Source organism: Euprymna scolopes, chromosome 4 (assembly GCF_053919585.1).
Source record: "Euprymna scolopes isolate OS-2025 chromosome 4, ASM5391958v1, whole genome shotgun sequence".
Taxonomy (NCBI): domain Eukaryota; kingdom Metazoa; phylum Mollusca; class Cephalopoda; order Sepiida; family Sepiolidae; genus Euprymna; species Euprymna scolopes.
This window is the reverse complement of record NC_136485.1, coordinates 34,792,652-34,811,739: the sequence shown is the minus strand read 5'-3', so window position 1 is coordinate 34,811,739 and position 19,088 is coordinate 34,792,652. Positions and strand designations below refer to the sequence as shown.

General features: G+C 34.1%; 1 protein-coding gene across 3 annotated transcripts in view; it reads left to right on the top strand.

Moving 5' to 3' along the window:
• Positions 1-6,701, top strand: part of LOC145267033 (tripartite motif-containing protein 2-like) — a 569,514-nt gene extending 562,813 nt beyond the window's left edge. For all 3 annotated transcript variants that reach the window (XM_080122976.1, XM_080122990.1, XM_080122982.1), the window contains one exon: positions 6,565-6,701. The gene's annotated coding sequence lies outside the window, so the exon portion shown is untranslated. The remainder of the gene's footprint in view (positions 1-6,564) is intronic.
• Positions 6,702-19,088: the final 12,387 nt, after the last annotated feature.

Genomic DNA, 19,088 nt, shown 5'->3' with positions numbered 1-19,088 from the left:
TAGATGTGGTACCATAAATGGTAGTGTCGTCAGCATAAATGTCTACAAATGATGTAAGGATATGATTTGGAAGATCATTAATGTAGATCAGGAAAAGAGTTGGGCCCAGGATGGATCCCTGAGGGACACCGGCATTAATATTGTGAGCTTCTGATTTTTGCCCCTCAACTACTACTCTTATGAATCTATCAGAAAGAAATGATTTAATAATTGAGAAGACTTTTCCAGCTATACCATAGCTAGCGATCTTATGAAGTAAACCTTTATGCCATACCCTATCAAAGGCTTTAGATATGTCAAGAGCAATTGCCCTAGAAAGATTGCCACCGTCGAGAGATTTGCTAATCCTATGCGATATAACTGTAAGGACATCTGCTGTAGATCTAGCAGAACGGAAACCATATTGAGTGTCACTAAGAAGGTTATTTTTGTTGAGATGTTTGATTACTTCTGTATTTAATACAGATTCTAGCAACTTACTCATGACGCACAGGAGACTTATTGGCCTGTACTGAGAGGGGGATGAGCGATCACCTGAATTCTTAAATACAGGGCATACTGATGAGATTTTCCAGGGAGATGGGAAACTATTCTCCTTAAGACAACGTTTAAACAGTTTTGTAAGTATGGGCGCTAGTTCAGGTTGAAGTTTTTTGAGTACTATAATTGGAATACCATCAGGGCCAGTTGCTTTACTGGAATCAAGGTTTTTGATTAGCTTGGCAACATCACGTACAGATATACGTATATCACATAGCGTGTTTTCTGATACAAGAGGAAATATTGGGGGTTGGCGGTCTTGGTCGCAAAGGGTAGAATTAGCTGCAAAGTTCTTGACAAAGAGTTTGGCTTTGTCTGATGCTGACGAGATTACCTCAGATCCATTGATAATAGTTGGGATGGAGCACACGCTTCTGTTCAGAATTCTGTTTGCTATTTGCCAAAACTGGTGGGAACCAAGCCGCTGCTCAGCTACTTTGGACTTAACAGATTGAGCATACAACTCTCTTGCGTTCCTTATTACTTTCTTACAATGGTTGCTGGCAGTCCTGAAAACGGCTTTAGTTTCCATACATCTATTACGTTTGAAGCAGTGGAAAAAGTGATTTCTGTGCGCAATGGCAGCAGCACATTCTGGAGAGAACCAAGGCTGGCTGTTAGGTTTTTGCTGAAACTTTTTAGAGGGTATGAAATGGTCAATACCTACAATTAACCATTCAGTTAGGTCTAATACTATAGAGGACACATCCTTTTTAAACATGGAATGCAGAGGTAGATCAGATATAAATGTACGGAAGCTATCCCAGTCAGCCTTAGTGTATCGATATACTGTACGATGAAGAGGTACGTCTGGGGACTTATTACATTTCATTTTTATCTTAATTGATACAACAGAGTGGTCGGAAGATCCAAGAGGCGACAGAACAGAAACTGAACATAGTTCAGGGCAAGTTGTGAGAAAAAGGTCTAGTAGGCTCGCATACTGGCCGTCATTATCGGGCACACGGGTAGGTTCCTGAACAATCTGAGTGAGGTCATAGGCAATGGAGAAATCATGACAGAACCTCCCCTCATCATCGGTCTTGTTTGAGTGGGTCAACCATTCGACGTTGTGAACATTGAAGTCTCCACATACATGAATGTTAGCTGAAGGATAAGTAGAAAGGACTTGGTCAATTTTCTCAGATATGCTTTGAAAGATAGTAACTCCGCTGTTGTGGGGGCGATAGAGAGTAAATATAAATGCAGTAGTGTGAGCTAAAGCAACCCGGAAGCACATATAAGGTAAGTTAGGATCTTCCCTGGAGATGTCCCTCCCACATGGAAAGCTATCTTTAATATAGGCACATATTCCATGCCCATGGCGATCTTGGGGGTCAGATTTAGAAGTTAAGTTAGAGTATCCTGTAATTGCAAACTCATCAAGGGAAATAGCCTGTCCAATGCCAGTTTCACTTAAAAATAAAAGGTCTGGTTTAGTCTCCTGTAATTGGGTTTCAACCTCTGGAAGGTTAGAACGTAGACCCCTGATGTTGGAGAAGGAGACATGGTAGTAGGGGTCTACGTTGGAAGTTGGAGAACCGGGTTTAATCGAGTATTTTTTCTTGAAACTTGTCATGATGAAATTTTGGAATTTGTGGACTAGGTCGACAGATTTACTTAGAGCAGGACAGAGAGGGGAAACTAAGAGAGAAAAAGAAACGAAGAATTTTTTTTTTTTTTTTTTTTGTACCACATGATAAGGTAAAGCCGTAACAATTACCCACTAGTATGGCATCGAGAGGCCCCACCAGAAGCTACTGCATGGTCCAGATTCCATTCACCAAATGGCAATACAGCAGCCCCAGTACTTTGCACCTGCTGATAGGACAGCCTCCTTAGTGGTTAATCCAAGGTTCGGGTCCCTGACTATCAGGCGGATAACGTCAGCCCAGACAAAACGTTTACCTCCAGCACCCTTACTAGTGACATGGCTACAAGGATAGACATAGAAACAGAAAATTTCCACCAACTCTGCCAACTGTTCGCGCAAAAATACTGCCAACCTAGAAAACAGCTTTTTCTTCTCCCTTTGTCAGAAAAATCACTCATTTAAAAATGAGGACTGAGGGACAAATAAGAAGAAGCGAGAGTAACAGGAGCTGCCGATAACGCATCCACAATGCGTTTTCTACTCTCCATTAAAACAAAAAAAAAAAAAATAAATAAATAAATAAAATAACTATTAAGTATTGTACTTAATAAAAGTCCAACGGACCTGTTTAAGGGAAAGTATGGTGATAGATTCCCCTCCCACGAACTAAAAATGAGTACAATTAGGTAATCTATTTTTGCAATCAACTCGGTAGATAAATAAACATTTATGGACGAGAAAAAAAAAAAAAAAAAAAAAAAAAAAAAAAAAATTAAAGCTAGCATTTAATACAACAGAAATACATAAATTAAATACTGAAATAAAATGTAGTTATTAATATTTGAATCTTAAAATAAAAAGTGCGAATTAATAGAGAAAATCACTTATCACAACAACGCATTCCGTCTCCAAACTAGTGAAGAATTTAACTTTTAATAGCGTTCAGAAGATTTTTTTTTTTTTTAAATTAACCGTTAAGAGAAAGCGTGATTTTATTCTGAACTTTAACTAATCACGTTTTAAGCAACTTATGATATAAAACAAAATCGGATGGGGGGGGGGTTTCTTCCGAAGTTAGTTGGTGACGTTATAATTGCGAGATAAGATGGGAGCCAGAAATTAGGGGTGGGGGACTGAAAATGATAATATAATGGATTGATTATACAATATTTAAGATCAACTTGGTAGATAAACATTTATGGAAAGCTGCTTCTGTGGTATCATTGCTGGAAAGCTGCTTCTGTGGTATCAGTTTTCAAGAATTCTGGCGAAAGAACTGACCCAGCAAATTACCGCCCTATTAGTCTCCTCCCACTTTTTGCCAAAATATTTTTGCCATAATTAACCAAGCTCTAGTCCATCACCTTACAGATGCTAAACTTCTTACCGACCAGCAATATAGATTTAGGCAAGCCTGTTCCACAGCAGACATTCTAACTGTAATCGCGAAGCATATATACCATTCACTTGACAAAGTAGGGGAGGGTAGAGTGGTAACTCTAGATATATCTAAGGCTTTTGACAGGGTATGACACGAAGGTCTTCTCAGGAAAATCAGATCATACGGTATCACTGGAAGAATACTTAACATAATTAAATCCTTCTTAGATAAAAGAAAAATCCAGGTTGTCTTTGATGGCCGTACATCTAAACAATATGATATAAATGCGGGAGTGTTTCAGGGGGCTATCCTTGGACCTCTATTATTCCTAATATTCATAAATGACCTCCCTGACAAAATTGTCTGTGAGATGGGTATATATGCTGATGGTACCACGCTCTATTACAGACACGACAGGAAAACAAATGAACACATATCTACAGAAATGGCAGAAACACTAGAGGATGACCTCCAATCCGTAGTGGAAGGGGACAAAAATGGATGGTCACATTCAATGCTGCCAAGACTAAACTTGTTTCCTTCAATAATTACAAGAAACTTTCTCTACCACCAATAGCAATGGCCAAAGACTCTTTATCTCAAAGCACTTTTTTTAAACTCCTCCGCCTAACGTTCACAGGAAACATGAGTTGGAACAATTACATTGAGAGCATTGCCAGGACCGCTGCGAAAAAGGTAGGCTCTCTCTACTGTGCTAGAAAGCTACTGACCCCTGAAAGTATCCTGTACCTCTATAAGGCCACCATTCGCCCATGTATGGAGTATTGTTGTCATATTTGGGCCGGTGCATCTGCTACTAGTCTCTCACTCCTAGACAAGGTTCAAAAGATAGTTGTCAACCTAATAGGTCCTGAAATATCATCCAAGTTTCAGCCTCTGTCCGATCAACGTAATGTAGCATCCCTCTGCCTGTTCTACAAGTATTTTAATGGTGAGAGCTCTAATGAACTGCAAGCACTTTTGCCCCACAACGTAAATACCCTCGACAAATCCGACAAGCAGTTAAATCCCACCCCTACACAGTAGAGATCCCTAGATGTAAAGAGCTTTCTGCTCCAGAACCGCTAGACTTTGGAATTCCATTCCGGGTCCTTGCTTCCTCAACTGTACTGACATGCAGAAGTTCAAGTGTAACGTAAACCAACATCTTGCTGCCCAACTCCCCACCTAGTACCCCTGTAGCCTGTGTCCCTAATAGTAGCCCCCTACATCAAAGTGGCAATGTTCCTTGTTTGGGGTGAAAATGTAATTTTTTTAAAAAAAAACATGCTTTTGTAGTGACTGAGTTCTTTTTACGGGGTGAGGGTGCTGGCCCCATGCCCAACCTTCTCAGAAGATACATACAGTGCCTAGCCTTCCCAAATGGTCACTCATCTGGTACTGGCCAGGCTCAACATTGCTTAACTTCGGTGATCTGGCAAGAACCGGTGTGTCAATGTGATTGTGCCGTACATGGATGACCATTTGGTAAGACCAAAAGACTCTGAAGCCTTGAGAGGGGTGGACACTGCCAGGTTATTCTTGCTGAAGACATGTTATATGAAATAATGCAGCGACCCCATGATTCTGGGTTAAGGGACTCTCTGGTCTCTCTCAGCATCTTTGAGGATTGCCAAAAATCATGTAGGCAATTTATGTAAACGATAAAATAGAGGTTATAGAATGGTAAAGGAAGAAAATGAAGGATATTAAACTGGTGTATATATATATATAGTAAAATATAAAGAAAGAAAGTTTGGGAGAATGGGTTACTGTTTAGCAAGTGCTAACTTAACATAAATAGGTTAGGGTAAATGGAAAAATGAAGGCAAATATTAAATAATCAAAATAATTTTACAATAAGATGGGTCATTTTTAGTCAAGAAATGTTTTGGAAAGTTTTTTATTTTTTTGTAGAGAAGGTTCAGGTGAATCCAGCAGGCAATGTGTATGTCTATATATTTGTTAATGTGAATATGCGTATGTGAGTATTGTACTGTGCATGTGTGGACTTATCTTGTTTTGTTAGTGCATATGCAAGATGAAACTCATGAGTTTTTAAGGTGTTTTAGGGGCATGGCAGTTTGAGCATACATTTTTGGGCCCTTTCCTCCCGATGTCTGCCAGCTCAAATCTCTGCTTTTGCTTGTTCAGGTTTCATCGGAGCTTCTCATTTCACACAGGATTACCATATTTTAGGTTTAAATTGAGCAGAGCTCATTTTTATTTACAAATTTTAACAATACGTGCTCATATTTTATTAAAAATAAGAATTCTCTATTTTGTTTAAAAAAAAACTATTTTAAGTATCTTATATTTATTTTTTATTTTAATTCAATAAATGTGTAACACACTCTCAAAAATTTCAAAATTTTGCCTTTATTCTGAAAAATTTTTTTAAACTGTATTAAAAAAAAAAACAACTTTATTTTGTGTTAGAATTTTCTTGAATCTATTATAAAAAACAAACAAACAAAACATGCATTTATTATTGAGATTTTCAATTCGGTTCTGAAATTGCATTTGTCTGCTCCTGCTATATGCACTCTCCAAGCGTCCCCCCCCCCTCCTAAAAAAAAGTTGTTCCTGTGCACAAGTGTCAGTTGTACTATTTTTATTATTCAATTCAGTTTACTATTTCAGGCTTAAGGTACCATCCTTCCTCCTTTGGAGAGGTTTGTTTTTCATGATACCATCCATCAAGGCATTACATCTTTTTTTTTTTTTTTTTTTTTTTTTTTTTTTTAGAGTGAAGGGTGGGCTGAATGCAGTATATGTTTGTTCATTTTATATATATATATATATATATATATATATATATATATATATATATATATATATATATATACTAAAACTATCCAGAATATGACACATCCGGACGCATATTTTTTCTGATATATATATATATACATATATATATATATATATATATATATATATATATATATGTATATAAAAGAAAAAATATGCGTCCAGATGTGGCATATTCTTGCTAGTTTTATTTAAATTGATACATTGCTTATATTTTACTCTTGTCTTCTCATTTCAGAAAGTTTACTGACACTTGCAGTCTACCATGTTGGGCCATTGATAGTCATCTCCAGTCAATTTGTGCTAAAAAAAAAAAAATCACCAATTAGATATTCAGCTTCTGTTCTGATGCACGTCCAGGTGACAGCAGCAGGAGCAGCAGCAACAGCAGCAGCAGCAGCAAGCACCTCCTACTATTCCTCCTCCTTCTTTTCCCAGCTTTAGATGTTGGACTATCTTCCATCCAAGCTAGAGTTAGTGGAGGGTGGCAGGTCAGGCCACCTCTGATCTCATCTTAAAAAATATTAATAATAATTAATAATAACTAATTAATTGAAATAATACATTATCTATACCTGGCAGTGCCAGGTACTGCAGATATTAATTTACATCACTTGCATATGTTGCACCTTAAAAAAAAAAAAAAAAAAAAAACTTATACCTCTCTCTCTCATTATATTATATATGCCTTTCCCCTCCAATAATTTATTATTATTTCCTTCTTTGCAGATCCTAGTGAACCCATTTGGGAGAAATAAATTTAAAAAAATGAATAAATTAATTAATAAAAACAGAAAACCCAAAGACTATTCTATTTCAGCTTAGAATTTTTCATCCAATCTTTTTTTTTTCCATAACATATTGATTCCCTTATCTTACAAATGAGTTTGACACAAGTGCAAATGGAAGAGAACAGCTGGCATAAGAAAAGAGAATCCCGAATGAATGTATTTTGATCGAGAAAGAAATTATTATTAATGAGCACTGGCTAATTCCTTCCCCCTTCATCATGTTCACGTTTTACCAGAGCTTCTGACGTTTATTTATCCCTCCATTGTTAAACATCAGGAAAAAAAAATTGCAGGAATATAAAATATAATAAATTAAAAAAATACAAGAACATGTATGAATGAAATGTTCCTGTAGCCTGGAATAGAAATATTTAAATTATTTTAATTTCAATTCATATTTCATTCATTTCTTTTGTATGGGATTTTTTTTTTTTTTTTTTTTTTCATTCTACTTTTTCAATTTTTTTGTTCATTTTTTTTTTTTCATTTTGTTTTTTACATTTTTTTTTTCATTTTGTTTTTTACATTTTTTTTTACATTTAAAAAAATTCATTTTTTTCATTTTTCTGTTTTCATTTTATTTTTTCATAATTTTGTTCATATTTTTAGTTCATTTTTTTTTAGCCATTTTTTTTTCATTGTTTTTTAATCCATTTTTTTTTTTTTCAGTTTTTATTTTTTCCATTTAAAAAAGTTTTTGTTCATTTTTTTTACGTTATTCTTTTTTCATTATTTTCTTTTTTTTTTTTTTTAATGTTTTTCTTCTGGCCAGAGCTGTGCACGGGCTTTTTGTTGCTCTTAACACCTTTTCACCCCTGGCCCCATATTATTCCTGTTTTGGTTACTTGTTGGCAAATTGTATGAATGCAAACCAGTCATTTTTTTTTCTTTGAGCTGTCTTTTCCAGTTGACATCTCAGTTTGTAATTTAAATAAATAGATTCTGGGATTTTTCCCCATTACCTGTTGGCTTCAAACTGTTTTTATTTCTACTGAAGTATCTTCATTATAATGGCTGCACTCAGTAGTAGTGTAGAAACTCTCTGCAATTAAATGATTGTATTTACTCACTCTTTTATTTGAAAAGAGTTTTAGTAAATTAAAACCAAAACAAATTGTTATCATTTCTTATGATTTATGATTACATAAATATATTTAAACATGTGCGTTATGGCGGTTTAAGAGTCGATTCCATTTTCAGTTCGTTTCAGTTCATCTTCATCATAATGATTCATTGTATGAATATACCACCTGGACAAAGGTCTGATGGATAATACATTGGATACAGAGAGATATTTATTCAAATTCGATAATGTGGCAGAATTGGAAAATGGGTGAATTGGTGTTTGACTGACAAGCAAATGATTCAAATCGATAACTCACAGGGTTAGCAAAGGCTTAAAAAAGCCTTGAATTTTGAGCTTAGTCTTGAAAAGGCATTTTTTCTATCATTACCTTGAAAATATGAAAAATGTCTTGAAAAGGCTTTTTTTCTATTATTACATTGAAAAGGCTTTGAAAATCGTATTCTTTATAGTCAGTAAAAATTTGTGTCAGAATATTCAAAATAAAATCGAAAAAAAATACTATTAAAATAGTTTTTAAATATTAATTAAAATACTATGAAAATAGTTTTTAAATATTAAAAAATAAAATTGAAATAAATGCATTCTTTTGAAATTTCATCATTATTTCCGGTATTGTCGATACAAGAGTTACGGCCCTTTATCACTACCTGATGTTATCCATATACTTTACAGATATAGCTGAAGTAAAATGCAAACTCGAAATAAATACTATTAAAATATTTTTTTAAATATTAATTAAAATACTAGTTTTTTGGTTTATATCATTCTCTATATATCAAATTTCGTTTTTTAAAACTTGAAATTTGTCTGGAGAAGGCCTTGAAAATGAACATTGAAAATCTATATGGACCCTATTATATATATGCATTCATACAGAATGACTTCCCCCTTTTTCCCCCCCTAAAAAAAAAACACAGAGTAGAAAATTCTTTCTGCAATCCAACTGACAAACATAGTTATAGTGGGAATATTGAGAGCCCGTGTTTTAAAAGAAATGACAAATTAAGTGTTAACTGCATCTAAATGGATTTAGCTAAATCGATCAGAGCCCTGGTAAAAGAATTTAATAGGAAATAAAAAAAGGCTAAACTCAAAACTAACTTTGAATTTTTTCGTATTCTGCTCAACCACATGTTTACTTAGGCTCCTTGGCTGATGCTTCTTGGTGTATTGATTAAAATAAAAGGAAAAAGATTGACTGAACACAATTTATTTATTTATTTTTTTTTTTTGCAATGTTGGCACACGTAGCTGATAACTTTCAAGAAGATGGTCTAGCATGTCCAGATTATTTTATTTCTAGGTTGCTAACTATGCCAATATGATGTGAAAATTTAAACCAATTAAACAATGAGGGCAGTGCACCACTGAAGATTAAAGGTCTACTTTTTTATCAGCCATTATAACTACTTTGCTAGTATTAGTGAAGTGTATTTTACTATTATCATTCAAACATGGTAGTGTTTGAATACATGGTTAAGTGGCAGTTTTAGTAATTTAGAACTGCTTTAAAGCTTCTCTTCGACCAAATTTCAAACAATTATTACAGTTTACAGATCACCTTCTCAGCTATATTGTAATAAAAATTTTTTTCAATTTTGATTCAGTAAAACAAAAGTTATGATGAATTTACTGGTGTTCAAAATTGTAATAAAAAAAAATTTAAAAAATTTAAAAAAAAACCCAGAGAGATGAGCGACGTTTTTTATGACTGGTTCCCATAGTAACTCCGTCACTTCAGCGACTACTGTTGCTACCAATTCACTGCTCTCACAAAAAGAGAAGTAACAAGTGAAACAGAGAGAATGAAAGAATGAAAAGGAGATAATGGGGGTGGGGGGATTTATTTAAAGCAGACATGTGCCGTGCATTATTACATATGTGTATGCTATGTTTATGGGGACAAGAAAATAAGACTGAAATTAAACAAAGAACAAGTGAATTTACTGGAAGCCTGGAAAAATCATGAATTACAATTGAAAAATGCAAGCATGAAAAGTAATATGGTTAAGCTTAAACATGGAAAAGAAAAGGACAAGATATTCTAGTGAAAAATATAATAAATTTATAACTTAAAATATTGCAGCATTAAGAACTTTTTTCTTTAAATTCAATTTAACTTTATATAATCAATTCTTAATGCTGCAATATTTTTACGTTATAAATTTATTATATTTATGACTAGAATATCTTGTCCTTTTCTTTTCCATGCTTAAGCTTAACTATATTACTTTTCATGCTCGCATTTTTCTATTGTAATATATATATATATATATATATATATATCCAATGGACGCTATACATTATTTTGACCGTGCAAGGTACCAATAAATGATCAAAATAATGTACAGTATTCAGTGAATAAATAAAATATATATTTTCTTGCACAAGTACTTGAGTACTCTTGTTATTTCTTATATATATATTAGGAAGGGTGCAGTAGAGAGCTGATTGGCTAACTAAAAACTCAATAGTAGGTGCTTATATAAAAACGCAAGACAACCAAAAACTCCCCACATAAGCCTGATGAATACTAGTGTGGATGAAACACGGAATATTCTGTGTAGCTTAATCGCCATATATATTTTATAACTTACTATATATATATATATATATATATATACTTCAGAATAAAATTATCTAACAATCAACTGGTATGGAAACCTGTGATTATTAGCATTACAAGATATTACTGGCAATAATATTCTATAAGTACTATCCCACCTAAATAAGAATTTATATCTATACAAGATAGAGCAAATAAATAAAATTTTAGTCATTCAATGAATTTAAAAATTTATGATGTGAAATGCTTTTTTAATTAGTTACCAATTTTAAGTTATTTTGGAGTGGAATTTGAAGCTCATGTTCTATAATTATAAAAATGTTGAATATATTAAATTATGTTTATTAATAAACAGATCCACTGGACCTATATAAAAAAAATTTTTTTTACCGGATCCATTATATAAACAAAGAAAATTGCTCCAGGAAAATGCCTACTTCTGACATTGTGATGTGGATTACTCAAAATACAGTTTGGATCATTTTACAACACTGCTATCAAAGACATTCACTTCAGATTTTACCATGCAATTTGGATGCAAATTTTTATTTAACTTCCCTTACTCTATGGCATTTAAATACTTAAACAACTTTTAATTGTGATTTTCCATGTCTCACTGACTTTAGCAAATAAGGTGTAAACCATTATAATTATTTGCTAATATTTTCTCTTCTGAAGAGATGGTAGACATCGAAATCCTATAGGATAAGGAGTTATAATATTTCAAATGTATTCTTTGTCTTACATAGAATAATAAAAAGCTATTGATTTATAATTCAAACATTTCACGTCATAAATTTTTAAATTCATTGAATGACTAAAATTATATATATATATATATATATATATATATGAAAAGATAAGGATTACAGTAACATAAGAACTTTATTACATTATCATGGCAATAAGAGTAAAAATGATTAAAGTAGGGGAGAAAGTGTAGGGGGGCCGATTTAGGCTATGGCATTTCAAAGCTAAATGCTTCTTAGCAGAAGAGGAGAGAGAATGCGTGTGTGTGTGTGTATATATATATATATATATATATATAACCTTCTCAAAGCACTTAACAACAAATAAAAATCAAATAGATAAACAGTCATAGCCCCCCCCCCCGCCTCCCAACCTAAGCGAACACCCAACAGGTCAAGACATACTTATCAAGAAATCATCTCACCAATGAGACGCCAACAACCTAAACCTTAGAACTCGAAATTTAAAGTAACCTCCTCTTCCTACCCTTACATATCTCTGTCCCCCCTCCATGTATCCCTATGTCCTTAGCCACACCAGAGATGAACTTCCAAGACCCCCCCAACCACCTAATATTCTTGAACTCCAAAACAAGCACCCCCCTCCCACCTTTCCCCCTTTTCCCTTCTTTTTCCGCTTTTCTCGCACCCCTCCCTGACATCATTCACTCTTTCACTGTATGTTTTGGGCACGTGCATAATTATTTGAAAAATACAAAGAATTTTGCAGCGCATGTGGTAAAGACAGCTCAACTCTCTTCCTGATCTACATAAATGATCTCTCAAATCCCATCCCAAGATCATTTGTAGACATTTATGCTGACAACACTACCATCTATGGCAACATTTCACAGGCCTTAAACAACCAGGTTCTCTCTGATCTTGAGCACGTGGTACAATGGGGGGAAAGGTGGCTGGTTAATTTTAATGCATCTAAAACCAAGCTTTTATCTTTTCATCATCAACGTTCTGAACCCCATCTGGCATCAATTGAAATGAATGGCTCTTGTCTTGGGGAGGCTCCATGTTTTGACAAGCTTCTAGGTCTGACTTTTACTCCTGAGATGAAACGCATACATCAAATCTGTTGCCAAAGCTGCTAAAAAAAAGGTGTGATCGTTCTATTGCTCCAATATATATCTCACTGCTGATGCAATTCTCTACCTGAATAAGAGCCAAGTAAATCCACGGATGGAGTACAGTTGCCACATCTGGGCAGGAGCTGCTATAAGCAACTGGTAGAGTTCAAAATAGATTTCATATCATTATTTTCATGATTTCACAAAAAACACTCGTCTAACTGAAACCACTATCAATAATTCCCCCACTCTTTATCTGTGCCGAAACCTAAACATAGATTCTATGAACAAAGCTTCTTTCTTAGAACTGCACGGCTGTGGAACTCTCTTCCATTTGCCTGCTTTCCAACTGACTACAATGTGGTCGTTTACAAGTCCAACATAAACAAGTTCTTGATAAGCCATCTCCCTTAAGCAATCCAATTAACCAAATTTCCACTAATAAAGATCACTACAATATTATCCCATTGACTACTGTACACTCAATAACCCGTATCCTCGAGTGGCATTTAGGCCTTGATAAGTGGTGACTCCTTTGTAAAAAAAAAAAAAAAAAAAAAAAATAGGAAAGGAAGGAATAATAAAAGAAAAAAATGAAACATTAGTGAAATGCAGTAAAAAAAAAAAAAAATAGTACTTTAATCGGGTTCAGAGATTTTTTATGCAGTGGAGAGGTATATGGCGTTTTTGTGTGGTTTTGCCAAGTGTTTGCATAAAGACTAATATCTAAATCATAGGTTTATGTTAGATGATGCTGAGAGAAGAATTACAGTGCTTTCAATGCCTTTAAAGTGTTGTTTTGAAATTCAGAATTGTGGGTAAACGTTTTTCTGTGTATGTCTAGTGCATTAGTTGAATTACTGTGTTTGAGGTCCCGTTTATGTTTGTAAATGCGGAATTTTATATTTATAACAAGTAAGTATCCCTACTTGCTTTAAATGGTGAACGTCTGTTCAGTGGTCGACCTCAAGTTCAACAGCAACTTCTGGTGTGGTTATGCTAGGATCAGCTTTAATTAAGGCTTTCAAATGTTCCTTATCAACCACAGTCAACCAGCCGCAAACGTCTTTATCTTTTAGGCTCTCGTCACCATTGCAGAATTTCTTGAACCACCATTGTGCCACATGCTTGTTTGTGGTTCCTGGGCCAAACACGTTATCGATATAACAAGCTGTCTTGTCTGGAACAAGAAAATCATGCGAATTTGAATTTTGTCCATGCTGTCGAAAAGCCTGCAAAAAAAAATGAATGAAGAGATTGAGAATGGTAACGCATAAAACGATTCAATAAGACAAAAAACGTGCTTCAAAATGATATATTACATGGCTATATATATCAAGGAATTAATTAAAAAAATCATGTATAAAAGTAACATGTAAGAAAACTATATTGTTTTGGCCCTAGCGTAATACATAACATGATGTACAAAGGGAGAAAGCAACACATAATTACTAAAGGAGAGAGAATGCATTAAGTTCCAAAGCAATTGATAAGATATGTTATCGATATCAAAAATAGAGAATTTACATAAGCAATGTATAAATATTATTTAAGTTTGGTTGTTCTGGAAGTCTATTCAACTGTAATCAGGCACCTGACAGTTTATGAAGGCAAAGATGGATATCTGGTCACACTATGTCTGATGACTTTAAAATCTCAGCTAAAAAAAAAAGATAAAATCTCATTCACAATTTCGTACATTCATAGAATAATTTTCCTTAACTTACAAACAGAATACCTTCTATGATTAAAAATTAGTACTAACCTGGTTTTTTGTACAGCATGCAGTGTTTGCGTTAAGCAAGGTAAATGGAGAAAACAAAATGGCCGCTGTGTTTTCTTATAGACTACTGATCTCATGATTGAACGAAACTTCAGGGCATCTAATAGGCATATGAAAGGCAGACGGTTTCAATAATAATAAAAAAAATGTTGATCAGAAAAGGGCATTTTTTTTTTTTTTTTTTTTTTTTTTTTTTTTTTTTTTTTTTTTTTTTTTGCTGAAGTGAGTTTTGTCAGATGTGTATTGAATTTTGAGACCAGGAATTATGAGGAGAAGAATTAGTTATGTTTTGAAATTTCGATCTCGAGAATTCTGAAGAAGAAGAAGAATACACTCTACCTTCTCTAACGTTGGCTAAAATAATTTAAGGGAGATAACTCTAATATCAGTTCAGGAGGGATAACTCAGGTAATTTTGCAGTCAACACCAATACCAAAGTTTTTTTTTTGGGGGGGGGGGTTCTAGTATTAGAGGTTTACAAATTTATATTTCATTGTATTTTCTTGCTTTTTTTGTTTATTTTTTGTTACGGTATAACAGCAATCTGACATAGTAGTCAACTTGAACTTGTCTAATATCAAAGTACAAGATGGGACGCGATGGTATAAAGACGGTTGGCCTTTATTTGTTTTATTATAAGTTATCAATGCACTTAAAGACAGGTTTAGATCTGGTAACCTCAAAGGAAGATTAAATCTGAACAGTACAAGGAAGATTTATGCAGAACAGTAAACTTTGATGGCATGGCTGCATTGAAAGAATGGATGAAAGTTCTTGGGTGAGTTGATGTAGGTCAGAAAGAAGAATAAAGGAAAAATAACCAGAGTAATGGTCAAAAAGTTGGCTTCTGCTTTTTTTTTTTTTTGCAGGGAGGAGGGGCGAGGGGTTTATTTGCTTTTGCTTCGATTATGCATTTTGTTCTTACTTATGTAAGAGAAGTATTAAAACTCGGATCTCCAAATCTAAATTCAAGCCCATCTATTCATTCTCTCTCTCTCTCTCTCTCTCTCTCTCTCTCTCTCTCTCTCTCTTTAAGACTGAGGTTATATTGAACCACTCCTCTCCTTACTAACATGATATGATGCCTTCTGGCTGGTTTTCAGAGGCAATCATTTATTTTTTATAAAACCAAGGTCACTTCCACTTAGTAACTTGATATAATACCTTCTGGAATAATGGCTGAATTTCAGAAATGATTGTTTTTGCTTGTTTGTTTTTTTTTTTTTTTTTTTTTTACTCCAAATAAAGCATGAAGCCACTTGATGCATGGAGCTAAAAAAAGGAAAAAAAACGCATCGAGGTTAAAAAAAAAAACTAATCAACGATAAGTATTATATGGATAGATGCAGACTCAGAAAAACAGCAATTCTTCCCTCTTTGTCAGAAACATTGCTGATTTAGTGAGGACTAAAGAACAAAATAAGGAAAGGTTCATGTTTTACTCTTTTTTACTCATGAAAATAATCCCAGAGCATGCTAATACTTATTTTTAAAAAATACATTTGACCTGATCTCTCTTCATTCATGTGCAGTAGTAGTTTGTGTTATTCCGTCGGTTATTGACACAGCTGAGCTGGAGTTCCACTGCACCCAGGCTGTCCACTTCATACAGAGGTCCAGTCCACTAGACGATTGAGGTTGGGACTAGGGTAGCCTGTGTTGGTGGCTGGTCAGGTATCTTTTCCAGCCAGATGTCCAGTTTTTTTTTGTTTTTTTTTTAAGTGTCAGGGGACACCCTTCTTATATTTCTTATTGCGTCTGGAATACTCTTTTAAAAACAACAAAAAATGGCTTTCTTAGTGACTTCTTTATAGACGTTCCTATTTCTCTGTAATTATGCATACATTCAATCAAGGAAATATGTGAAGTACATGATGTTGAATCTCAGTGTTTCACATTCCAAAACCGTCTTTAGACAGATAACAGGTTTCACTACAAACCATGAGAACCTTGTTACTTCACAAAAATGTAAATGGGCCATTTTTGGTACTTATGCAGAGTAGCAACTATGTTATTCTTAATAGATTACATAATCTTATGCCAATGAAATTACAGCAGCTGGCAATTGGCAAACGGTATATTTTGTTTATTACATTATTAGGTGAAAGTACAGAATAGTTAAAAGCCCCACCTAGCCATGATAAAAATGTCTTTCTAAATAATAACGTTATTTCAGCAAGGTTAACTGCACAAGTACTTTTTTTTCCATTGAAATTACCATACGATGATTGTTTTCGATTATAATTATGTTTATTTCCCTTGATTTTTAACTGTTTGCTAGTATTTCAACCATTGACTATTATTTTCGATAAAAAAATAAAAAATAAATAAAAAATAACAGTTTTCATTTCAGGGATTTACGTATCCTGACTGGAATATGCTGACGATGACATGGTCCCTATTTTACATAACTCTCTTTTAATAAAATGAGAATTGGTCACAGGAGTTGCAATGCTAGTCATAAAGGAATGGATACACAAATTCTACATCTCCACCATCCTCTTCAAAACAAGATTCTTTCGGGATCAAAAACAAAGTACAGCTTAAATGACTACCAGTACATTGAACCAATTTTGATCCTGCTCGAAATTGAAATCAAACCAGACGCTTTATATCTTAGATGCCTTGTCTGTCAAGATGGACATTACAGGAAAAGAGACCCTCTTCTATGTACTTACACCAACACCTCGGTCCCTGTAAATATTTCATACTTATTTCTACACTGACGACACTTCCCTCGATATTTTTTGCTATAAGAACACTCATGTGATTAGCATTGTTGAAGTATTTTACCAATTGACAAGAAGATGGCAGAGTAATTACATGAAGAACAAGGTTTATTTTCAACACAGGAAGGAATTGTTCCAATCGTTGAATATATATCAAAGAGGAAAATAGACAAAAATTCTAACAAATAGATCGGAAAAAATAGAAAGCCTTTGGCTGTAAGCCGTCCCCATTCATCATAGCACTTAAGAATGCATACAAGAGCTAAAATTAGAAGAGTTGAGGACGGTTATAGTCGAGAATTGTCTGCATGTTTTGGCTTGGATTTTTTTCGGAGCAATGTTGACAAGATATAGTCCCTTCGGATTTGTGATTACTTTCCTCTCAGATAATATGAAAGCCAACCCCGCCTTCTCCATGTTAAAATGGCTTTCTTCTCTACTTAACCATGTCTAATTATCTAGCAAAATGGACAGCAGAAACTGGAAGTCAAAAACAGTGGACAATCTTGACTATAACCGAGGACCGACTTCAGATAATGAGGATTCAATCTATCCAATACTGATATTTGATACTTTTTAGAATTAGATATCCAATAAAATTTTGGTACTTAAATCATCAATTGCAAGTTTCACCAACTATGTGATAAATGTTCACAAATTTCAAATAAACTAGATTATTATTGCTGAATCTGCATGCATTGTAGAAACCTGCTATTTGAAAAGACAGGGCAGTCAGCACCTCTGCTACAGAATCCTTCCATAGGTGTCCTACATGCTGAAGATGTTTCAAAAATGGGATCAGACTGAAAGGCCCTCTCTGGAGCCACACGATAACTGCATATTATGGTCATCTTTACAAGCAATGGACAAATATCATAATTATTAGTCTTTTTTTTTCTTTTTTCTTTTTTTTTTTTTGCAAAGAAGTAATTTCACAAAAAAAATTAATTTTATTTCATTATCTCATAAAGTTTTTACACTAACCCTAAACTAACCTTTTGAGTAAATATAAAGACATCAAAAAAATTATTCAAAAGTCAGAATTTGATCTTTCTAATTGGTTGAAAAATAGTCGTCTGCCAAGTCACAGTTCTTTTTCATTTTTATATTTCAATGAAAATTGGAACTTGATTTGACTTTCACCATTCATAGTCAGAACTGCTTACATCACGATTACAAAACATTGGATACCTATTCCTAAAAAGCACCAACTTTCTAGCATACAAGATACATTGTCCTGAATAGTCTTCTTCACAGCACAAGTCTGTTTCTTTTTTCTTTTTTTTTTACATAGCGATCACTACTTATCAAGTCCCGGAGGCCACTCGAGGATATGTGTTAATGGGTATACATTAGTCAATGTGATTATAACGTAGTAAACATAAGTAATGGGAATTTTGTAAATTGGATTACTTAGGGGGACGGTTCATCAAGAACTTGTTTATGTTGGACTTGAAGACAATCAGATTGTAGTCAGCTGGAAAGCAGGCAATCGCAAGAGAGTTCCACATGCGTGCAGTTCTAAGAAAGAAGCTTTGTTCATGGAATCTACGTTTAGGTTTAGACACAGATAAAGAGTGTGGGGAATTATTGATAGTGGTTTTGGCTAAACGAGTGTTTTTCGTGAAAGTTTGGCGAGTGGGGACAATACTTTCTGCAAGCAAGCTGGTAAGATCTTAACTCAAATCTATAACCCATAAGTGTGTGTGTGTGTTGCCCGTTTCTTTTTTTAGAACCACAAGAATAATTAACCATGTTTTAGCAACATCTATTTATAAGAGATATCTATAGAGAGGCATAAAGATTGGAATGTCTTTCAAATATCACACCTAATGCATATTAGTAACATGATATCTCAGGTTCGGTTTCATTTTACTTCAGTCGAAGTTCTCGGAAATCAAGGGGTTCCAATTCCTGGGGTTAACACTTTATCACTATATGAGATACGTAGATATTCAAATACTGCAACTTCTTTACA